The 25,406-nt window shown below is 43.3% G+C and overlaps 1 long non-coding RNA gene across 1 annotated transcript; it reads left to right on the forward strand.

Annotated features, from left to right (window-relative positions):
- The first annotated feature begins 90 nt into the window (after positions 1 to 90).
- On the forward strand, positions 91 to 23,867 carry LOC106999895 (uncharacterized). Its single transcript, XR_001446805.3, has 4 exons — positions 91 to 441; positions 926 to 1,013; positions 6,119 to 6,177; positions 22,112 to 23,867. It is a non-coding gene; the product is annotated as an uncharacterized LOC106999895 (long non-coding RNA).
- The last annotated feature ends 1,539 nt before the right edge of the window (positions 23,868 to 25,406 follow it).

The raw sequence follows: 25,406 nt of genomic DNA on the forward strand, positions 1-25,406 counted from the left end.
GCCAGTATTTATATTAGGGGGCGTGGCCTGGTGACATCACAGCCGGCCGGGCAGCCGCGCGAGCGGGGCGGAGCGCGGCTGCCGCCCGGAGAAAAGGCGGGGGGGGGCGGAAGAGGAAGGAGGACTGAGCCTGGGAGAGAGAGGGGAGGGGGTGAGTGCGACCGGGTCATGCAGGTGCAGAGTGGCCGGTCGCTTCCCGCCCTCCCGCCACCCGCAGCTCCCCGGCTGGCGGAGGGCGGCCGCGTGGGTGTGGGCCGGGAGAGGGAGGCGGCTCGCCCGGAGCGCGCCGTCCGCCCGCCCCCCGCCGCCTCTCGGACGCCTGTGCTCACGCTGCGAGGCCCAGTGCATTGTGAGCCCAGTCGGGCTCCACGCTGGCAGCGTATGAGAGCTGTCCTGGGCCGGAGGTGGCGCGACCCCTGTGCGGCCTAGAGTGGGCCTGGGGTAAGCCTGTGTGGGCGCCGCTGCTGAGCCTTCCCGTCGAGGTCCTCCGCTTTGTGAGGCCTGTAGTCCACCCTGGGGACTGTCTTTCCCGGCTGAGGCGCCCGCCCTCGGGGATGCGGTACTCCTTTAGGGAAGCGAGTTCCTCGTTGCCAGAAAGGACCGGCCCAGTGTCCGGGTGTTAAAAAGGGTTGTGATCGCGTGAAAATGTCCTCAGTGCTCGTACGTTGCAATACGGTGCAGTGGAAATTTTTTAAAGGAATATGGCTTTTATGTCTTCATTTTTAAAAGGATTGGTGCAGTCAGTCCCAAGCAGGACCTGCTTTGGAGAGGGGATTACTGATGTTACAAGTGCACATTACTTCAATCACCTAGGTCTCATTTTCGCGGTCGTTTTAATTTTTCTACTTCGCAACAGACTTTTTTTTTTTATTGTGGGTTCTAAGATGATCTATATAGCTTTTAATTTATTTCCATCTTTTTTTAGATGCCTTAGCACTAAATGATCGTGATCAGAGACCCCGAGTTCTTTCGTGCTACTACGCTTTGCAACCCAGACACATAGCACAAATGCAGTATGTATTGACACACCCCTCTAAAGTTAAGATCTTTGATATTAAGACTCGGACTTTTCCCCCTTTCATTCTTCTGAACACTTTGTGTACTTTGAGCAGCACTGTGGTTGATTAATAAATCATAAAATGTGAAAGGCAGAAAGCGACCTTCCTAAGTGGAAAAGTAGGATATCTTGCGAGGCTGAATGAAAGAGTTTCGGTAGAATCAGGAGCTGTGGACGCATTCCTGATTTTGTTTTTCCTTATTTTGCTCGGCTGTATCTTGGCTCTGTCTTTCATTTCTTGAAAGTTCTGTTCCATTCAGAACATTTAAAAGCACAGCCAATCACTAGACCCTCTCTGGTGGAGGAAGAAAAACCAGAGATGAATACAACATTTGAAACCTTGCTTACAATCTAGTAGGGGAAATAAGACAGTGATACAAAATAAATTGTTGACTGATACAAATAAAATGCTGCAAGGACCTAGTGGAAGGAAGAGATGATTGCAGCGAAGTGAGAGAAAGGCTGCTGGGGAAAGGTACAGAGTGATTTTGAGAAAAGCCGTTCTAGACGAAGGTGCTTCCTTTTTCACCAAACTCACCTGTTTGGTGATTTTTAGAGTAGATGTTCCAGTGTTCCAGGCAAGGGAAACGTGAGAGAAGGCCCAGAAGTATTTTGAGTAGCCTTTCTGGTTCCAGCATAGGGGAATGGTTGGTTGCAAATGAGATTGAAAGAGTAGATTAGGGTGACATCAAGAAGACATTGGAGGCTGGGCGCGGTGGCTCACACCTGTAATCCCAACACTTTGGTAGGCCGAGGAGGGCGGATTACCTGAGGTTGGAAATTCCAGACCAGCCTGACCAACATGGAGAAACCCCATCTCTACTAAAACTACAAAATTAGCTAGGCGTGGTGGCACATGCCTGTAATCCAGCTACTCAGGAGGCTGAGGCAAGAGAATCGCTAGAACCCGGGAGGCAGAGGTTGCAGTCAGCCAAGATCACACCATTGCACTCTCCAGCCTGGGCAACAAGAGTGAAACTGCGTCTCAAAAAAAAAAAAAAAAAAAAATTGGAACTTGGACTTTATTCTGGAACCATATAAACAGGAACATGATATGCTCAAAAATATGTTTTTTAAAAGATAACTCCAGCACCAGTGGATGGGATTGAAAAGAGATAGAAAATTTGGAAGTGAAGGAAACTCATAGCAGTTTTGTGGGGTTTTTTTTTTTTTTTTTTTTTTTTTTTTAGTACTAAGGGGGCCGGGTGTGGTTGCTCACTTGGTGGCTGAGTGATGGTGTGGTGGCCTAGCACTTTGGGAGGCTGAGGCGGACAGATCACTTGAGGCCAGTAGTTTGAAACCAGCCTGCCCAACATAGCGAAACCCTGTCTGTACTAAAACTACAAAAATTAGGCAGGCGTGCTGGTGCACGCATGTAGTCCCAGCTACACGGGAGGCAGAGGTTGCAGTGAGCTGAGATCGCACTACTGCACTCCAGCCTGGGCAATGGAGATGGACTCTGTCTCAAATAATAATAATAAAAGTACTAAGGGGATTCAGAATGGCACAGAGAGTAGAGATAATCTTGACTTTCAAATGAGATGAGAAGGTGTCAAATGATTTGAGGATATTAAGCTTATCAACAGGGAGAATTCTGGAGCCATAAACAGAGATAGAAATAGAAGGACCCGGCCAAGCGAAGTGGCTCATGCCTGTAATCCCAACACTTTGGGAGGCCGAGGCGGGCGGGTCACGAAGTCAAGAGATGAGACCATCCTGGCCAACATGAAGAAACCCTGTCTCTACTAAAAATACAAAAATTAGCTGGGCGTTGTGGCGGGCGCCTGTAGTTCCAGCTACTTGGGAGGCTGAGGCAGGGGAATGGCGTGAACCCAGGAGGCAGGGCTTGCCGTAAGCGGAGATTACGCCACTGCACTCCAGCCTGGGCAACAGAGTGAGACTCCATCTCAAAAAAAAAAAGGACCCAGTTTGGGGGGATTAAGATGAGGCTGGGATTTTTTGCTTTGTGTATGTGTGTGTGTGCGACAGTGTGTCACTGTCACTCAGGCTGAAGTGGAGAGGCACAGTCTCACTGCTCTCCACCTCCTGGGACCAAATGATCATCCTACCTCAGCCTCTGAGTAGCTGGAACTACTGGTGCACCATCAAGCCCGGCTAATTTTTTGTGAAGACAGGTCTTGCCATGTTGCCCAGGTTGGTTTTGACCTCCTGGACTCAAGTGATCCACATACTTCGGCCTCGCAAAATGCTGGGATTATAGGCATGTGCCACCACACCAGGTCTGAGGCTGCTCTGATATAGAGTTTGAGCTGTTGAAGAAATAGCCAGGTAAAAATGATCCAGAGGCCTCTGAAAATGGGGAGATCTAGAACCCTTTGGGTGTGAATTTGGGAGCCTTTCCTACAGATGATAACTAAGGAATTATTGAGGTATACAAGAAAAGGGTATAAGCACAGGATCTGTAGAATGCCAGAGAGAAAAGACAGCAGCAGAGAAGACCAAGAGGCCAAAGAAAATCACAATAGTGCAATGCTATGCTATTCAAGGAGGAGGGTGCTTATTGCAGAATGGGATGATCAGAGTTGTCATATACTCAAACAGGATGCAAAGGGGATTCTGATTTTGCCAAATGGCAAATCATTGGTAAACTGCAATCTCATATTAAAAAATTTGGGTTTATCAATGCTATAGGAACTATATGCCACAGGAACCTAACTCTTATTTAAATCAATTTGTCTCTGGCAAAATTGGTTTTGTTATGCAATACATGGTTTGACTTAAAGTTACAGTTTCCAAGAACCTATGGATGACATCAGGTGAGGATGTACTGTGTTAAGTAGTATTGTATATAGTAGATTACGGCATTGTAGCATTGTAGTATATTATTGCAGTCTTAACACTTGGGAGTATAATGTGTTTTAGTTCCCTGCCAGCCCACAGAATTATTCAGACGAACCAATAAAATTTTGTTTTGAAATTCAAGGCACATCTCACTTTCTTTTTTTTTTCTCCTGAGAGACACTCACTCTGTTTCCCAGGATGGAGTGCAGTGGCATGATTATAGCTCACTGCAGCCTCCACCTCCTGGGCTCAAGCGATTCTCTCACTTCAACCTCTCGAATAGGTGGGATGACAGGTGTGCACCACCATGCCTATTTTTTTTAAAATTTTTTGTAGACACAGGGTTTCACTATGTTGTCAGAGCTAATCTCGAACTCCTGGGCTCAAGCAGTCCTCCCACTTCAACCTCCCAAAGTGTTGGGATTACAGGTGTGAGCCACCACACCCAGCCTATCTCACCTTCTTGATACTACAAAACCTTCCTCAGTCCCCCTGTTTGTTCTCTTTGCTCCCAAGTGCAATCCCTGTGTGGGCCTGCATAGCTTACACTACTTTCCTCCTCTTGTCAGAGGGAATTTGTGACTAATAAACTGTTGTCGATCTTTAAAGAAAAAAAAAGTTTGGGTTTATATTCCAAAGGCATTGGAAAAGGCTTTAATCATGGAAATGATTTGCATTTTAGAAAAGGTAAGAAAGTGGGGCTGGGAAGGTAAAATACTCTTAAGTTTATGGCAGGCAGAACATATGAGAAGCCATTGTAGTCATTCATGGAGAATAGTAAGGGCCTGGAAAGAATTTTCTCTATAACCTTTAACAGAGTAATTTTAATCAGTAGAGTAGGAGAAACAGGAAGTTGTAAAGGGTTGAGTGAGGAGCTGTTGCAGTCAGTGAATGTTGACTTCTTTTTAGGTAGATGATGCTGGACTAGGGCCTATGCCAACATGATTAGTATTTGTATGTTCAGATTTATAGAATAATCCTAGCTTTACATAAATACAATAGAGCCTTGAAAACTATACTACAGTAGGCCAGGCACAGTGGCTCATGCCTGTAATCCCAGCACTTTGGGAGGCCGAGGCGTTCAAGACCAACCTGACCAACATGGAGAAACCCCGTCTCTACTAAAAATACAAAATTAGCCAGGCGTGGTGGCTTATGCCTATAATCCCAGCTACTCAGGAGGCTGAGACAGGAGAATCACTTGAACCCAGGAGGCGGAGGTTGCAGTGAGCTGAGATGGCGCCATTTCATTCTTAAAGGCAACAAGAGTGATACTCCATCTCAAAAAAAAAAAAAAAAAGAAAAGAAAGGAAAAGAAAAGAAAGAAAACTATACTACATTGGAATAGACAACTTAGTATAACTTTAATGGAAGGATAGCTATATAATGAGAATGGCATATTTAACTGTGTTTGGGGTTTTGGTTATTTTGCCAAGTCAGGTTACTCATACACAAATACGCAGGTAGTGCCAACAAAAATATTATTAGAGCCCTAAGATAAAATGATATAATACTGTTCCTACTTAGATCACCTTGGTCCATTGATTCAAACTTATATGCTGTTGTGCCAGTAGATATAAAAGGTTGAATGAATTAGATGATTGATAAGGGTAAGTCACTCAAAATAATAGTTAAGGCTGGGCATGGTGGGTCACGCCTGTAGTCTCAGCACGTTGAAAGGCTAAGGTGGGGGGATCCCTTGAGCCTGATAATTCAAGACCAGCCTGGGCAACATGGTGAAATGCTGTTTGTACAAAAATTACAAAAAGCCAGGCATGGTGGCATGCACCTGTAATCCTAGCTCCTTAGGAGGCTGAGGCAGGAGAATCACGTGAGCCCAGGAGGTCAAGGCTGCAGTGAGCTGGGATCATGCTACTGCACTCCAGCCTAAGTGACAGAGCAAGACCCAGTCTCAAAAAAAAAAAAAAAAAAAAAAGGTAAACTTAAAATCATCAGCCTATAATAGAAGTCTCATGTAACCACATATATAAAAGTAAAGAGTCTACTGGTAATACAGAGTAAAAATCCCAGTTTATTGAATGCTGTGGTTTGAATGTGTACCTCAAAATGCCTGTGTTGGAAACTTAATCCCCAGTGCAATGTTGTTGGGAGGTGGGGCATCATGAAATGTGATTAGGTCATGAGGGTAGAGTTAATAGATTAATGCCAGAGGGAGTTCCTTATAAGAAGGGGAGTTCAATCTTCTTACTCTCTTTCTCTGTTGTCCTCTCTTTGCTCTTCCACTATGGGATGACCCAGCAAGAAAGACTTCAGCAGATGCTGGCCCCTTGATCTTGGACTTCCCAGCCTTCAGAACAGTGAGCCAATAAATTTCTGTGTATTATAAATTAGCCAGTCTGTGGTATTCTGTTACATCAGCACAAAATGGACTAAGACAATGGGAATGTTTAAAGATAGCTTCCTATACATTTTTATTGCTAAGGTAAATTCCTAGAGTACTCATTATCCTGTAGAAAACCAAAATATACAGGTATTGAATAGTGAAAACATTCACATTTTAAAACATGATATTTTAGCCATCCACTACATCTTTTTGTGCTCCAGTAACCTTTCTAAAAAGCCAACTTGCTTACCAAGAATCTAATACTATGGTATTTATGGTCTAGTAAAAATGTTTCAAATTACATTGCTCAGTACAGAGTTTAGATTATATACTATTCTCTCTTTTAACTAAATAGATGTAAAAAGCCTAACAGATGCTCCTTTATTTGCTGAGTATCTGTTATTAAAATCCTGACCGAGTGCAGTGGCTCACGCCTATAATCCCAGCACTTTGGGAGGCCAAGGTGGGTGGATCATTTGAGGCCAGGAGTTTGAGAGCAGCCTGGCCAACATGGTGTAAACCTCATCTCTACTAAAAACACACATACCAAAAATAAAAAAATTAGCTGTAGTCCCAGCTACTTGGGAGGCTGAGGCACGAGAATCACTTGAAACCCAGAGGCAGAGGTTGCAGTGAGCCAAGACTGTACCACTGCACTCCAGCCTGAGTGGCACAGTGAGACTCTGTCAAAAAAAAAAAAAAAAAAAGAAAACAAACGCAAATCCTTGAAGTAATTTTTTTTCCTTTTAAAAATTTTTTTGGAGGCAGAGTCTTGTGCCTCAGCATCCTGAGTAGCTGGGAGTAGAGGCATGTGCCACCTTGCCTGGTTGATTTTTGTATTTTTATAGAGATGAGGTTTCACCATGTTGACCAGGCTGGTCTTGAACTCCTGACCTCAAGTGATCTGCTCGCCTTGGCCTCCCAAAGTGTTGGGATTACAAGCATGAGCCACTGTGCCAGGCTAGACTTGTAATTTCTTTACCTGGGTTGGCTTTTACCTCAGATGACAAATCATTTTATTTAATTATATTGTTATGTTTAATTCTTTTCACAAAATATAGCACTTAGGTCAGTAGGGTTCTGTGCAGTTCCAGTCTAGAGGTGCCCTGTGTCTCATGTGTCCATGTGAAGAGACTACCAAACAGGCTTTGTGTGAGCAACATGGTTGTTTATTTCACCTGGGTACAGGCGGACTGAGTTCGAAAAGAGAGTCAGCAAAGGGTGGTGGATAATCATTAGTTCTTATAGGTTTTGTGATAGGCGGTGGAGTTAGGAGCAATGTTTTGCGGCACGGGGTAGATCTCACAAAGTACATCCTCAAGGGTGGGGAGAATTACAAAGAACCTTCTTAAGGGTGGGGGAGATTACAAAGTACATTGATCAGTTAGGGTGGGGCAGAAACAAATTACAATGGTGGAATGTCATCAGTTAAAGCTATTTTCACTTCTTTTGTGGATTTTCAGTTGCTTCAGGCCATCTGGATGTATATGTGCAGGTCACTGGGGATATGATGGCTTAGCTTGGGCTCAGAGGCCTGATATTCCTGTCTTCTTACATTAATAAGAAAAATAAAACAAAATAGTGGTAAAGTGTTGGGGGGGTGAAAATTTTGGGGAGTGGTATGGAGAGATAATGGAAGATGTTTCTCAGGGCTGCTTCGAGCGGGATTAGGGGTGGCGTGGGAACCTACAGTGGGAGAGATTCAACTGAAGAAAGATTTTAGGGTAAGGGGTGATATTGTGGGGTTGTTAGAAGGAGCATCTGTCGTATAGAATTATTGGTGATGGCCTGGATGCGGTTTTGTATGAATTGAGAAACTAAACGAAAGACACAAGGTCGGAATAAAAGAAGGAGAAAAAGAGGTATTAAAGGACTAAGAATTGGGAGTCCCCAGGATGTCCAATTAGAGAGTGCTCAAGGGGGTTCAATGTTATTGTTTGCTTGGTTGGCGAGTTTTTGGGCTCTATCCTTGAGTTTTTTTTTTATGTTGTCATATACCAGGCCAGATTGATTTAGGTAAAAACAACACTCTTCATTTAAAAATATACAAAGTCGTTTTTTTGTTTGTTTTTTTGTTTTTGTTTTTTTCGCAGTGAGTAAGTCAGGGCCTTGGCAATTTTGGAGGAAAGAGAAATGCAAAGCCAGCAACTGTTTGTTAAGGAAGGATTAGAAACGGCTAGGAGGGAGTGAGATTGATAGTGTGGTGGAGATAGCTGGGGAGAGGTAGAGGGTGGCATAAGAACGGGAACCAGAATAAGAGTGAGTATAAAAGTAAACAATAGGACTTCATCAGGGTGAAAGTATTGGGGGTACCTTGCCACTGAAGATCTTCTATCCACTTCAAGAGAGACTTAAGGGTGGCGATTTGAGGTAAACCCAGGAGCCACTAAATACCAAGAGCCTGAGAAACTGAGGTGGGAAGGCCAAACCAAGGAATTACGTCTGACAGAAGGGAAGAAATGACCACGGTGGCCTTCTCAGACCCTGTGAGAAAGGCCTCTACCTATCCAGTGAAAGTGTCTACCCAGACCAAGAGGTATTTTAGTTTCCTGACTCGGGGCATGTGAGTAAAGTCAGTTTGCCAGTCCTGGGCAGGGGCAAATCCCCGAACTTGATGTGTAGGGAAAGGAGGGGGCCTGAACGATCCCTGAGAAGTAGTAGAATAGCAGATGGAACACTGAGAAGTGATTCCCTTAAGGATAGATTTCCACAATGGAAAGGAAATGAGAAGTTCTAAGAGGCGGGCTAGCGACTTATAACCTACATGGAAGAGGTTATGAAATGACAATAGAATAGAATGGGCCTGTGAGGCTGGAAGGAGATATTTTCCTTGGTCCAAGAACCATTTGCCTTGTGTGGGAAGAGATTGATAGGTGGAGGTTTCAGTGGGAGAGTAGACTGGAGTGACCAAATGAGAAGGAGAAAAACTGCCGTGAGGGACAGAAGTTGGAATGCTAGCTGCTTTTTTTTGATATCAGCATAAGCATTGTCCTGAGCGATGGGATCTGATGCCTTTTGATGGCTCTTGCAGTGAATGGCTCCAGCTTCCTTTGGAAGTAAAGCCGCCTGGAGAAGAGTTTTTATTAAAGAGGCATTAATGATGGAGGACCTTTGCGTAGTGAGGAAACCTCGTTTTGCCTATGTAACAGCATGGTGGTGCAGGATATGGAAGGCATATTTAGAGTCAGTATAAATATTGGCATGTAATTCCTTTGCAAGAGTGAGGGCTTAAGGCAATGAGTTTGGCTTGCTGAGAGGTAGTAGAGGGGGGGCAGAGCAGTAGCCTCAATGATAGATGTGGAAGATACTATAGCATAGCCTGCCTTTGCTAGTGAGTGGGGATTAGGCCTGGTGGAACTGCCATCAATAAATCAAATGTGATCAGGGTAAGGAACAGGAAAGAGGGAAATATGGGGAAATGGGGTGAATGTCAGGTGGATTAGAGAGATACAGTCATGGGGGTCAGGTGTGGTATCCGGAATAATGTGAAATCCAGGCCAGGAACAATTGTGGGAGACTCAACAAAGAGTGAGTGTAGCTGAAGGAGCCAGGGAGCAGAAAGTATATGCATCAGGTGTGAGGAAGAAAATAGATTTTGGAAGTTACGAGAGCTGTAGAGAGTGAGTTGAGCATAGTTTGTGATTTTCAGGGCCTCTAAAAGTATTAGGGCAGCGGCAGCCACTGCATGGAGACATGATGGCCAGCCTAAAACAGTAAGGTCAAGTTCTTTGAACAAAAAGGCTACAGGATGCGGTCCCAGTCCTTGTGTAAGAATTCCGTACTGCACAGCCCTGCACTTCAGCTGTGTGTAATGAAAAGGGTTGGAGTGAGTCAGGGAGAACTAGTGTGAGGGCAGTCTCTAAAGCTGTCAAAGGAGTGGGGAAAGGATTTAGGATCTATGGGGTCAGCTAAGTTTCCTTTTGTGAGTTTATATAATGGTTTTGTTAGGATGGCAAAACCAGCTATCCAAAGGCGGAAGTATCCAACCATTCCTAGGAAGAAAAGGAGTTGTTGTTTTGTAGAAGGCGTTGGTGTTTGAGAGATCAGTCGGACACGATTGGCAGGGAGAGCATGTGTGTTTTCATGAAGAATTATGTCAAGATAGATAACAGATGAGGAAGAAATTTGGGCTTGAATGAAGTAATGGGGGCTGTCCGTGAAGCCTGCGGCAGTACAGCCCAGGTAATTTGCTGAGCCTGATGGGTGTCAGGGTCAGTCCAAGTGAAAGCGAAGAGAGGCTGGGATGAAGGGTGCGAGGAATAGCAAAGAAAGCATGTTTGAGATCCAGAACAGAATAATGGGTTGTGGAGAAGTTGTGGAGAGAGGTATTGAGGATAGAAGAGTACATGGGTTTGGCACCACAGGGTGGATAGGCAAGACAGTTTGGTTGATAAGGTGCAGATCCTGAACTAACCTGTAAGACTTGTCTGGTTTTTGGACAGGTAAAATGGGGGAATTGTAAGAAGAGGTTTTAGGCTCTAAAAGGCCATGCTGTAACAGGCGAGTGATAACAGGCTTTAATCCTTTTAAAGCGTGCTGTGGGATGGGATATTGGCATTGAGCCGGGTAAGGGTGATTAGGTTTTTATGGGATGGTAAGGGGTGCATGATTGGTTGCCAAGAAGGGAGTAGAGGTGTCCTATACTTGTGAATTAAGGTAGGGAGATACAAGGGGAGGATGTGAAGGAGGCTTTGAACTGGGGAAAAGGGCAGCAATGAGGTGTGGCTGTAGCCTAGGAATAGTCAGGGAAGCAGATAATTTAGTTAAAATGTCTCAACCTAATAAGGGAGCTGGGCAGGTGGGGATAACTGAAAAAGAGTGCATAAAAGAATGTTGTCCAAGTTGGCACCAGAGTGGGGGAGTTTTAAGAGGTTTAGAAGCCTGGCCGTCAATACCTACAACAGTTATGTGGGCAAAGGAAACCAGCCCTTGAAAAGAAGGTAATGTGGAGTGGGTAGCCTCCGTATCGATAAACAGGGGACGGACTTACCCTCCACTGTAAGAGTTACCCAAAGCTCCGTGTCTGTGATGGTCCAGGGGGCTTCCGAGGTGATCGGGCAGCATCAGTCTTCAGCCGCTAAGCTGAGAAGATCTGGGAAGGAGTCGGCCAAGGAGCGTTGGGTTTGGGCTCCAGGGGATTTAGGAGCGGTGGCGACGTGAGTCGGACAGCCTGACCTCCAGTGGGGGCCCGCACAGACAGGGTATGGCTTAGGAGGAATCCCACGCTGCGGGCATTCCTTGGCCCAGTGGCCAGATTTCCGGTCCTTGAAGCAAGATCCTGGGGGAGGAAGTCCTGAAGGAACGCCTGACCGCTGTGGCTGAGGCGTTTTGAAGTTTTTGTGTGCTGGAAATATGGCTGGGGTTTCTCTCACAGCAGAGGCAAGTAATTGCAACTCTTCTCTATTATTGTACACCTTGAAGGTGAGGTTAATTAAGTCCTGTTGTGGGGTTTTAGGGCCAGAATTAAATTTTTGGAGCTATTTCTGATGTCGGGAGTTGACTGGGTGATAAAATGCATATTAAGAAAAAGGCGGCCTTCTGGCCCTTCTGGGTCTAGGGTGGTAAAGCGTCTAAGGGTTGCTGCCAAACGGGCCATGAACTGGGCTGGGTTTTCATCTTTACCTTGGGTAGTTTCTTTAAGTTTGTCATAATTAACAGCTTTGTAAACTGCCTTTTTAAGCCCTTCAACTAGGCAGGAAACTATGTAATCTCGCCTAGCTATACCTGGGGAATCTGCCTGATGGTTCCATTGGGGATCTTCTCAGGGAACTGCTCTAATGCCTTCCTGGAGGTCTGGCTCAGGAAGCCCGTGGTTATCAGCGTGAGATTGGGCTAGAGAAAAAACTCTCCTGTTCATCTGGGGAGAGGCTAGAAGTTGGGATGACATTTAAGTCACTCCAGGTTAAATTGTAGGACGGAGTTAGATATCAGAATTCCTGTATATATTTAGTGGGGTGTGATGAGAAGGAGCCTAAACACTGACTGATCTGAGAGAGGTCTGAGAGAAAAAGGTACATGTACCCTGACTATGCCTTCAGCTCCAGTCACCTCTCTAAGAGGAAACTGTTGGGCAGGTGGGGGAGAGCTAGTCGAGGAACGAAACTGTAAGCCAGACTGGGTGTGAGGAGGGGAGGTGATAGAAGAATTTATAAGGTGGGGGAGCAGAGGGTGAGGAAAAATTGGAAACTAGCTCGGGCTGGCTAGGAGCAGCCTGGGGAGGAGGGGAGAGGTCAGATGGGTCCGTAGAAAAGGAAGATTCAAAAGACTCAGAGACATTTGGGGTAGGGACTGAAGGAACAGACATGAGAGAAAGAAGAAAGATTTGGGACGCGTCTCATTGGGAGTAGAAACTAGGGAGGGACCAATGTCTGGACGTCAGGCACCTCAGACCATTTGCCCATTTTTTGACAAAAATTATCTAGATATTGTAGGATAGACAAATCGAAAGTGCCATTCTCTGGCCACTTGGAACTGCTGTTGAGTTTGTACTGGGGCCAAGTGGTATTGCAGAAGAAAGTAAGATGCTTGGATTTTAGGTCAGGCGAGAGTTGAAGAGTTTTTAAGTTCTTGAGAACACAGGCTAAGGGAGAAGGAGGAGGAATGGAGGGTGGAAGGTTGCCCATAGTGAAGGAGGCAAGTTTAAAGAGAAGGGTAGAGACACGGAGAAGGGGGTAGGGAGCAGCCCTGGGCTGCAACATGTGTGATCAGCCAAAGCATGCGTCCCCACAATTGACTTGCCACCAAAGGAATGTGGGTGAATGACCAAGGCAGGCGTCCCTGCGGAGATCAGACACCAATGAAACATGGGTGAATAATCAGAGAGGTGTCCCCGCAATGATTAAACACCAAGGGAAGGCTGCCTTCCCGAGTCCGTGACCAGTGCCGGAGTTTTGGGTCCACGGATAAAATGTGTCTCCTTTGTCTTTACCAGAAAATGAAAGGAAATGAAAGTAAGACAAGGGAGAGATTGAAGGGTAGCGCCAAGATTGAAAGGAGAAAGAGGTTGGAGGATAGTGAGAGTTTGGAGAAGAGAGTAAAAAGAGGCCGCTTACCTGATTTAAAATTGGTGAGATGTTCTTTGGGCTGGTTGGTCTGAGGACCCGAGGTTGAGGTGGATCTCTTCATGTAGGTGGATCTCTTCATGGAGTGAGGGTGAGGACAGGGGACTGTTCTCCCAAAGGAGTCCCGCTGACCCGGGTCTTCGGCACCAAATGTCTCACGTGTCCGTTTGAAGAGACCCCCAAACAGACTTTGTGTGAGCAACATGGTTGTTTATTTCACCTGGGTGCAGGTGGGCTGAGTCTGAAAAGAGAGTCAGCAAAAGGTGGTGGATAATCATTAGTTCTTATAGGTTTTGGGATAGGCGGTGGAGTTAGGAGCAGTATTATGAAAGCAGGGGATGGATCTTACAAAGTACAGTCTCAAGGGTGGGGAGAATTACAAAGAACCCTTAGGGTGGGGAGATTACAAAGTACATTGATCAGTTAGGGTGGGGCAGAAACAAATTACAATGGAGGAATGTCATCATTTAAAGCTATTTTCACTTCTTTTGTGGATCTTCAGTTGCTTCAGGCCATCTGGATGTATAATGCAGGTCACTGGGGATATGATGGCTTAGCTTGGGCTCAGAGGCCTGACACCCTGCATCCTAGCACTGGCTCATATCCCATCACCTATATCTTTGTTCACAGGATAATTTAACCTATGGAATGGTGTGCATGGCAAACAAAGGGTGATAGAGTCCAGATTGAAATTCACCTGTAAGGGAAAAGAAAAACATTTTTCCTATTTTCATTTCAATGGCTATGTATGTCAGTAGATGGGGGTCAGCATTTTCCCTCATCTGAGTGACCTGGAAGGTTTCTGCAATAAACAAGTCATAAGCATACACTGACATCTTTTATTACTTCCAGAAACAACAAATTACTCACTGTTAATTTAAGAGGGCTGCTTTAGAAACCTCTGTAAGAGGCCAAAGGAATAATCCAGTTTTACAAGTTAAATGTAACTTAGGTGATGTGTAGGGAAAACTCTCTCTATGATTTTTCTCTACTCTGACACCACAGCAACAATCAACAACATAAGAAGACTTCTATGACCAAACGTGGGTTTTTTTTTCCCCCATGCACCAAGCAGTGGACACCAGCTGGGTGTCCTCTAATTCAGTTCCGACACTATCTACCTGAAGATACTGTCAGAACCCACAGGTTGAGGGCTCAGTCCCCAAGACTGCCCACCCCCAACTCCAGTGATTAAGTCCAGGCCTCCAGAACTTCTGACCTACAGGCTTTAAGTTGGGGTTCCCATGACCTCCTCTTTGGGTTCGATTAATTTGCTAGCCAGCTCACAGAACTCTGGGAAACACATACCTATATTTACTGGTTTATTATAAAGGATATTGCAAAGGATACAGATGAAGAGACACATAAGGCAAGATATAGGGGAAGAGACATGAAACTTCCATGCCCTCCCTGGGCCTGCCACTCTCCAGGAACCTCCATGTGTTCAGCTGTCTGGAAGCCCTGTGAACCTAGTTCTCTTGGGTTTTTATGGAGGCTTCCTGACATTAGCATTCCTTCTCCCAGGGTATAGGGCAGATTCTTTCTGGGAAAAGTCTTAAAACCCACAATCAGAAAGATAGAAGATTAGAGTCCTGCCTTGGACAAGTGAAAGGAGGGCAGGAGAATGTCAGAGGCCTGCTCCTGAGGCTTAACACACCTCACATTATGACAAAAGACTGTAACAAGGGCTATAGGCGTTATAAGCCGGGAACTGTGGATAAAAACCAATGTATAGCATAACACCACAGATGATTAGAATAAACAATGGACAGATCCATGAGCTTGCTTTGGAAGTTAAGTAAATCCTTGTAAAGTTAAGTAAATCCTTGTAAAGTTAATTTCATTTTCACTTTGCTACCAGGCATTTTCTGATGACAAATATATTGTTTATTGCATAATATATTCTAAGATAGGCTTGTATCTCTCTATCTCAAAATAGCCACCTGGCGGCTAGCCTAACGTTTTTGGTTGAGGGCTTAGAAAATGGGAGCTCTGAGGTTGAGTCTTGTTGGTTTTGAATTGTGGTTTACTCTCTATTCTTTAATAATGTAGCCTGGATGCTGTCACATGAGCTTATTCTGCTTCCTAAATGATTGTTAATAATGGTAACTGCAGGCTACATTTTATTGAATGAGACTTTTAAGATTACTCTGTCGGCCGGGCGTGGTGGCACAAGCCTGTAATCCCAGCACTTTGGGAGGCCGAGACGGGTGGATCACGAGGTCAGAAGATCGAGACCATCCTGGCTAACACGGTGAAACCCCGTCTCTACTAAAAAAAAAATACAAAAAACTAGCCGGGCGAGGTGGCAGGCACCTGTAGTCCCAGCTACTCGGGAGGCTGAGTCAGGAGAATGATGTGAGCCCGGGAGGCGGAGCTTGCAGTGAGCTGAGATCCGGCCACTGCACTCCAGCCTGGGCGACAGAGGCAGACTCCGTCTCAAAAAAAAAAAAAAAAAAAAGATTACTCTGTCATTCAATTTGGTATTTTGCAAGTTTTCTTGTTAATCTTTTTATCGATCTAAATTTGCCTTCTCTGTAACTGGAAGGAGAAAAGTTCATGCAATAAAGACAATAAAATATTAGTTCTTTATCAAAATAGGAAGAAGAAACATAAACAACTTTCTTTCACAAAAATAATGTTTTTGTATCTGACTCAAAAAGATTATCAGGCCAGGCTTGGTGGCTCACACCTATAATCCTAGCACTGTGGGAGGCTGAAATGGGCAGATCACTTGAGGTCAGGAGTTCAAGACCAGCCTGGCCAATATGGTAAAACTCCATCTTTACCAAAAAAATACAAAAAAAAAATTTTTTTGGGGGCGTGGTGGTGTGCACCTATAATCCCACCTACTTGGAGGCTGGGGCACCAGAATTGCTTGAACCCAGGAGGTGGAGGTTGCAGTGAGCCGAGATCTTGCCATTGCACTCCAGCCTGGTTGACAGGGTGAGTGTCATTAGTTCTTATAGGTTTTTTTGTCTCAAAAAAAAAAAAAAAAAAAGATTATCCAGTCACCTATAATAGTAGTTAAAAGACTTCAGTCAGTCCTAGCTCTACTTGGCTAAGTGACTTAACTGTAAACTATCTCCATTTCTTTCAGAAAATGTATTTTCTATTCCTTTGCAAGTACTTTTCTCTTGCTATTCCCTGAGTTCTGTTGTGAGCTGTCATCATAACCTGGGCCTCCCTGGCTAAGTAATTGGTATAAGGAATGACAACTTCTTGCCCAATCTTGGGAGTTGGTGCAGCTCAATAATGATTGGCACATGTTTGACTTTAGACCAGTCTTTCCCTGGGATTTTTCTATTAATAAATGGTTGCAGGAAGGAGGACTTGAAGAGGGAATCATTTCACTTCTGTCTCAAGTTATGACAATATGAGTCAAGATCCGCCTGTAACTGGGGTCCCAGAAGAAACCTATGTGAGAAGATGAAGCCACCGTTTGTCATCATAGGGGTGGGTCAGCATTCCAGTTGTCCCATTTTTCTTGCTCTTCAGTTATACAAATAAAGAAATTTTTCATTCTTATCTAAGGTAGGTCCGGCTAGCTTTCTGTCACTTGCAACCAAAAGTCCAGGCTTATACAAGAGAGAGAAACAAAAAGATATTTAGGTTCAAAAAATCAGTTGCACAAGTACAAGACAGGAGAAGCCTGCCTGATTGTTCACAGTTTACATAGTACCTAGAAATGTTAGTTAACCACAAGCCTGCCATGAACCAACGAAGGCTTGAATTGCTTAAAACAAAACAAGACAAAACTTGAGTGCAATTTGGATTGCAATAGTAAAAGTATAGGTCAGAAGGGAGGTAGCAGTTTGGTTTACTATGTTTGGTCAGATCCTGACTGTAGCTTTTGTGTTTTGGGGAAAAGTGGTATTGTTGTAAAGTTCTAGATAGCACATTGTACAGGAGAATGAAAACTAGATGGTATAGAGGAGGATAGCCATAAAAGTGAGGAGATTTAGAAAAGAAATTTATTATTAGTAATGATTAAAATTCTAGAGAAAAGTTGGTGAAAAATAACAAGGGAAATGGAAAAAAGTAGAAGCAAAAGCTACCATCTTTAAACACCAAGTACCAGGCACTATGCTCACACACTTTATGTTGTTATTAAATCCTTCAGTAAGCTTCTCAGGTAGATAGGTCTTACTATGCCCATTTTACAAATGAGAAAACAGAAGTACAGTGAAGTTATGTAATTTGTTCAGAGTCACCTGGCTAAATAGAGAGGGTCCACATTCATATCCAAACATGTCTAATATCCAAAGCCAAACTCTTAGCTATACTACCGCTTTGGACAACTTTCACTGAATAATATGTCAAGCTCTGACAGGTAAATGAAATAAATTAGCATCAGTACAGGCAGTTAGGAGGATCAGTGGTTCCCTCAGCCAGACAGGCTATCTTGTCTCTCCCTCTGAGTTTCCATGAGGTTTGGTTTGTACCTTTCTAATGCCCTTTGAATTTCTTGTCTGATGTTGTTATATTATTGTCTGAACTCTGTGAACAAGATATTAAGTTTCTTTAGGGCAAAACTTTGTTTTTTTTTTTTGTTTGTTTGTTTGTTTTAATATCACAGAACACTCAATTCAGTGCCTAGTGCACAGACTTCTAGTGACTTCCTAACCATGGGGTAACTGACAATGGAATGGGATGTCTCATGGAGCAGAAAGCTATTATATCACTGGATTTGTCCAGAGACACATAGGGAATGTCTGCACTGGATGTTGGACCAGAGGAACTCCTTAGACACTTTACTTCCTTAACCCCAGTGTTCATTACATACTACATTTTTCAACATGAAATTAGCTTTAACTTTAAATATGATGATTGCATATTAACATATAAAAAAGTTATATTTCTTTATAATTCTTTGCTTATCCATACTAAAATTAGGATACTTGTTTTTTTTAAGATGGCGTTTCACTTTTGTCATCCAGGCTGGAGTGTAATGGCACCATCTCTGCTCACCACAACCTCTGCCTCCCAGGTTCAAGCGATTCTCCTGCCTCAGCCTCTCAAGTAGCTGGGACTACAGGTGCGTGCCACCACACCCAGCTAATTTTTGTATTTTTAGTGGAGACAGGGTTTCACCATCTTGGCCAGGCTGGTCTCAAACTCCTGACCTCGTGATCCACCCGCCTCGGCCTCCCAAAGTGCTGGGATTACAGGCATGAGCCACTGCGCCCGGCAAAATTAGGATACTTTTTAATCAGTGTTGGCCATTTTATTGATTTCTCCTCCTCCCGAGGGAAATCAGCAGCCTACAATAGAAAAAAAAAATGTCTATGGCTGGGCGCAGTGGCTCACACCTGTAATCCAAGCACTTTGGGAGGCCAAGGTGTGTGGATCACTTGAGGCCAGGAGTTCAAGACCAGCCCGGCCAACATGGTGAAACCCTGTCTCTACTTTACAAATACAAAAATTGCCAGGCATGGTGGCTCATGCCTGTAAATCCCAGCACTTTGGGAGGCCAAGGCAGTTGAATCACCTGAGGTCAGTAGTTCAAGATCAGCCTGGCCAACATGATGAAACCCCGTCTCTACAAAATACAAAAAAATTAGCTGGGCATGGTGGTGTGTGTCTGTAGTCCCAGCTTCTCGGGAGGCTGAGGCAGGAGAATCACTTGAACCTGGGAACAGAGGTTGCAGTGAACCGAGATCGTGCCACTGAACTCCATCCTGGGTGACAGAGTGAGACTCCATCTCAAAAAAAAAAGAAGAAAAAAATGCCCGTGTTAACTGGGCACGATGGCTCATGCCTGTAATCTTAGCACTTTGAGAAGTCGAGGCAGATGGATAGCTTGAGCTCAGGAGTTCAAGACCAGCTTGGGCAGCATGATGAAACCCTGTCTCTACCAAAAATACAAAAATTAGCTGGGCGTGGTGCGGTATGCCTGTGGTCCCAGCTACTTGGGAGGCTGAGGTGGGAGGATCACTTAAGCCCAGGAGATCAAGGCTGCAATGAGCTATAATCGTGCCATTGTACTCCAGCCTGGGTGACATAGTGAGACCCTGTCTCAAAAAAAAAAAAAAAAAAAAAATCCTGTGTCTAATTTGAGAGAAATTTATAAATTTTAAGTTTTTAGTCAGGAAAGTGGAAATGAACTGTCATAAAATGGGATGTTTTATATTTACTTTTGTTCCTAGTTACTAAGACAAGAATGCTATTCAAAGAAAGTGAATGAATAGAAAATGGGAGACACTATAATAGTATAACATCAAGAATGCTTAAAAAACAGTCTCAGAATTGTTCTTTGTACACAAAAACAATGGTGCTTAACAATATATTGGTTCCTAAATCAAATTTCCAGCTGCCAGCAGCCACCCTTGAGTAGGAAGTGATTTAGTGCGAGCAAGTTGGTTGCAGCATGCCTCCTGCTTCCCAGGCACCGAACCCACTGGCAGCAGAGCTACAGGACTGTTGAGCACTTGGATCCAATATCCTACTGCTCAAAGTGCTGTAAAACCATGAACTAAACCTTTTAATTGTTAGAGGACAATGGTCAGTAAAGCAAAATCAGTATTCTTCCAGATGGCATTACTTGGGGACTCCACTGCTGCTTGCTTCTGCCCTCTGGTTGCTTAGATCTTGGGGAGCCTCGTTAGATGGGTCAAAGCTTGCATGATCTGACAGCCTCAGTGAGCAGGCCAGAATTGCAGGGGAGAATATGGGACAACAAATTCTACAGTGATGGTCTTACTATTAGGTGAGAAGCCCTTGGGAAATCTACTTCATGCTCTGTCATTTTTGCCATTTTGGGTAACTGCCAAACCTGCTTATTTGAAGTTCATCCATATTCTTCTTCATCCCAAGCACCCAGAATACCAAATCAAAATGTGAGGAAAGCAGGAAGGTACTAGAATGTGGGGGCAAATATGGGGGCCTTCAAAGCTCATAGAATTAAGCAAATCAACAATAAAAAATACAACTAGAATTTCAGCTTTATCATAATGGCCATGAAAATGGGAGAATAGCCTTTGTGTTTTTCCTAGATGCATTCTAAATTGTACTGTTAAAGAAACTTCTGAACTTTTACATACAAGGTTTTAGTTGGTCATTGTGCTCATAAAAATGCTTTTAGAAAACAAGTGAAACTTAGGAGTGCTAATTTAGTAAAATGGCTGTCAAGATCTGGCAGACCGCCGGATGTCATGGCTCATGCCTGTAATCCCAGCTTTTTGGGAGGCCAAGGATTGCTTGCTTAAGCCCAGGAGTTCAAGACCAGCTTGGATGACATAGTGAGACCTCTATCTCCACAAAATATAAAAAATTAGCTGGGCGTGTTGGCACGCATCTATAGTCCCAGCTACTTGGGAGGCTGAAGTAGGAGGATCAGTCGAGCCCAGGAGGTTGAGATTGCAGTGAGTTGTGATCACACCACTGCACTCCAGCCTGGGTGACAGAGTGAGACCCCTCTTTCAAAAAAAAAAATAATAATAATAATAATCTGGTAGACTGAGTTAGATTATTAGGATTTCTAAAGATATATTTGAAATCAAATGATAAAATCCTATGAGTTGCTCAATATTTTACATTTTAATAAGACTGGAGATTTTTCAAATTATGAAATATTTTCTTCATGTCTGTGATATTTTCACTCAGCCTTAAAATCAGTACAGAAGAACTCCAGTCCAAATTAAAATTATTGGATAACCTTAAACTTTCCCAGCTTGTTTCCTGATAACCTATTGTCTATGCTTTAAAAATCAGTATAAGCATAATTTTCCTCTATGGAAATTTTAATGAATTTTTCCTGTAGGTAAAGTTTTTTTTGCCTTCCTTGATGCCCAAATTCTGTCTGTCCTAACTCAATGGATTCAATATTTATTGAATTGCCCAGCATGGGTAAACCAATTACAAAAACGAAGACATGGGTATTGCTATGGTTTGAATGTCCTCTTCAAAACTCATGCTGAAACTTAAGTATTGAGAGGTAGGGACTTTAAGAGGATTAATAAATTCATTGATTAATGGATTAATGGCTTCATGGATTAATAGGTTATAATGGGAGAGAAACTAATGGTTTTATAACAAGAGGAAAAGAGACCTAGCTAGCATGTGAGCACACTCACCCCCTTCACCATGTGATGCCCTGCACCACCTCAGGATACTGCAGAGTCCCCACCACCATGAAGAAGACTCTCACCAGATTCGGCCCCTCAACCATAGACTTCCCAGCCTCCACAACTGTGAGAACTGAATTTCATTTCTTAAAAATTATCCAGTTTCAGGCCAGGGGTGGTGGGTCACTCCTATAATCCCAATACTTTGGGAGGCTAAGGCAGGAGGATTGCCTGAGGCCAGAAAGAGTTAGAAACCAGCCTAATCAACATAGTGCGACTCTGTCTCTACAAAACAAAAATTAAAATTTTTTTTAATTTTTAAAAATGTTAAAGTAGCTTGGATGTGGCGGTGTGCACGTATGGTCCCAGCTACTCAGGAGACAGGCAGAAGATTACTTGAGCCCAGGAGTTTGAGGCTGCAGTGAGCTGTGATTGTACCACTGCACTCCAGCCTGGGTGACAGAGCAAGACCCTATCTCTAAATAAATAAATAAGTAACCAACCCAATTTCAGATATTCTGTTATAAACAACAAAAAATAGACTAAGATATCTAAAAATATAACTGTTAGATACTGTGGCAGGCAGCCTCTAACATAGTCCCCAGTGATCCCGCCTTTTGGTGTATAATCTTGTCTCCTTGAGTATGGGCTAGACTTACTGACTTGTTTCTAATGAATAAAATTTGGCAAAGGTCATGGGATGTCACTTTTGGGATTAGGTTATAAAACAACTAGGGCTTTTCCTCGAGCATCTTCTCTCTCTGTCTCTCCCTTTCTGAAGGAAGCCAGCTGCCATATTGTGAGTACCCTCTGGAAGGGCCTTTATGGCAAGGAACTGATGTTTCCAGCCAGCAGCCAGCAAGAACCGTAGGCCTTGTGAATGAGCTTGGAAGCAGATCCTCCCACACTCAAGCCTTGATATGACAACAGCCTGAGACCCAGAGGTCAGTAAATTGTCAAGTTTGTATATCTAGCAAATAGCAGAGCCAAAATTCCTGTTTCTCAAACTCAAGATTTCCTCATCTGGAAAATGTGATAGTTGTTCCACATAGCCAGAGCTAAGTGTTATTTAGCTATAAGAGTCTAATGAATCTAGGTCCCAAACTAAGTTCATCATTGTCCCCTCCTTCTCTCTACACTGATCCTCTTCTTTCAGGCTCCCTGCCCATGTTTTTTTTCTTTGTTTCTTTTTTTTCCCCTGCCCATGTTCTTGATTAACTCTCTAATCAGCCAGGCTCAAAATTTTGAAAATTTTAACACCCTCTTTTTTTCTACCTTTTCATATATAAAATGAGTTCTGTATGGTTTTATCTTGAAATTATCTTTTTCTTCTTCTCCCTAGTTCAAGCTTCTACCATATCATGTGTGGATAGTTGCAAAACCTACAGTGTCCAGTTTTTCCTGACCCAATCCACTTTGTTGGATACTTCTCATACTAATCTTCTTTAAATGTTGTTTTCATCAATTCCTCCAAAAACCATAACGAGCCCCTGTTTCTTATAAATTATGTCCCACTCCTCTCCTGGTTTAGCTCTCCAAAAGCCAGTACCACCCTTGGGAGCCAGCCTTCTAATCCCCAACACAAACCTTCTGCTTCAGTCTATCTGGCTTGCTTTTGGGCCCTTGAGTTATCCATGCTAGTGTCTGCCTCTGAGACTTTGTATCGTCTTTGGATTGTTATTTTATTGTTTACCCAAATTCTGCTATCTGTAACATCCCAGCTAAATCCAACATCCTGCTCAGATCCCAAGAGGCTTCACTATTGCTAAACTTGACATCCCAGGTCTTTCTAGGCCCTTAGGGGCTACTATTCTCCATTAAATTTCCCTATCCCCTTTCCATACAAGTACCTAAAATGTAAGTGTCCCCACTCATCCGTCTTATCCTGTATACTGGTCCCAGACCCCCTTGTGCCTACCCAAACTCATTCCCCCACTGCCTCTTTCCTCCTCACACCTTTCTGCTGTACTCTCCGGAACCCCCATTTTATAGAAAGCAAACCATCCTACATCCCCAGCCTGTCTCCCACTCCTTGCCTTAACTGAAACTTGGCTATCTTACGAGAACATAGCTTCCCCTGCTACTGTCTTGAATTGAGGGGTGCTTACTTTACCAGTCCTCATATATTGTGGGGTTGGGAGCAGGGTTGGCCTTCTCCCAGCTTCACAATGCTACTGCCACACCATTGCTCTGAAAATAAATAAGAGATTAAGCCAGCTGGCATGTCCGCCCCCCATCCGTCCATGCCTGTATCATCTAACACCTTCCTGACACTCCTACAATGACTTTTTTAAAAAGGCACCTGGTTTATAATCTTTCTCTCCTAAAGATCTTAAATTACAGCTTTAAAACAGTATTTTTTATTATTCTTTCTCCTTTAAAATATACTATTGTAGGCCCTGCAGGATGACTCATACCTGTAATCCCAGTGTACTGGGGGGCTGAGGCAGGAGATTACTTGAGGCTAGGAGTTTGAGACTAGCCTAGACAACATAGCAAGACCCCATATCTACAAAATATAAATACTAAAAAAATTAGCCATGCATGATGGCATATGCCTGCAGTCTCAGCTACAAAAAGAGGCTGAGCAGGGAAGATTGCTTGAGCCCAGTTCGAGGCTGTAGTGAGTTACGATTGCACTTGTAAGTAAGTAAGTAATCGTACAATTGCAATTGTACGATTCAGCTTGGACAACAGAGTGAAACTGTATCCTTAAAAAAAAAGTACTATAATAAAAATCCCTCTATAATCTTATCTATCCACACCCTACTCCAGTGATGACCACCATGCACAGCTTGGTGTGCATGCTTCTGAATCTACTTTAGAGGTCTCGAATCTACTTTGGAGGTCATTGTCTTTGTGGATTACCTTTAGAGCACCCTACCCTTCCTGCACTTTTATCTGCTCAACTCCAGGGACCGTCACCTTCCCCCAACTATTCTGTATTAGAGGGCTTAAACTCCAACCTTCCTCCCTCTAACTACAATCTCCTTTCCCTTCTAGTTGCCTCATGCTGTCCCTGTACCTGATTTTGAGGTATAATCACCCAATCCTTTCTTTTTAACTGAGCTGAAATTCACATAATATACAATGAACCGTTTTTAAAGTATTCACTTCAGTGGCATTTAGTGCATTCCAAGTGCTGTGTGGGTACTACCCAGTCTACAGATTCAATGCAATCCCTATGAAAATCCTTTTTTTTTTTTTTCAGAAATAGAAAAACCTATCCTAAAATTTATATGAAATCTCAAGGGACCCTGAATAGCCAAAACAACTGATGTAGAACAAAGTTGGAGGGGTTCACACTTTCTGATTTCAAAACTTACTACAAATCTATAGTAGTCAAAACAGTATGGTACTGGTGTAAGGACATGTAGACCAACGGAATAGAATAGAGAGCCCAGAAATAAACCCTCACATATATGGTCAATTAATTTTCAAGAAGGATGCCAAGACCATTCAATGGGAAAAGGACAATCTTTGTAACAAATGGTGCTGGGAAAACTGCATATCCATATGCAAAAGAATGAAGTTGGATTCTTACCTTACATCATTTATAAAAATTAACTCAAAGTGGATCAAAGATTTAAAGGTAAGACCCACTCTTAGAAGAAAACACAGGATAAAATATGACATTGGATTTGGCATATTTATTGGATATGATACCAAACACAAAAGTAACAAAAGAAAAAAACCAACAGTGGACCCCATGAAAACTAAAAACGTTCGTGCATCAAAAGACACTATCAACAGGGTAAAAAGGCAACCTACATAATGGGAGAAAATAATCTTCAGATCATATGTCTGATATGGGATATGTTTGGGATATTTCCAGAGTATATAAATTGCTTTTTAAAACAAAAATATACTATTTTTGTGAGGTAAAAGATAATTAAAATTTAGAGGTTTACTTTCTCTCTCTATATATATATGTATTTGTATGTGTGTCTGTATGTATACAAATAGACCCCAACTTATGATGGTTTGACTTACAATTTTTCATCTTTATGATGGGTTTATCAGGGTAGTAAATGCATTTTCGACTTACACTATTTTCCGTTTACGGTGGGTTTATT

Source organism: Macaca mulatta, chromosome 8 (assembly GCF_049350105.2).
Source record: "Macaca mulatta isolate MMU2019108-1 chromosome 8, T2T-MMU8v2.0, whole genome shotgun sequence".
NCBI lineage: Eukaryota > Metazoa > Chordata > Mammalia > Primates > Cercopithecidae > Macaca > Macaca mulatta.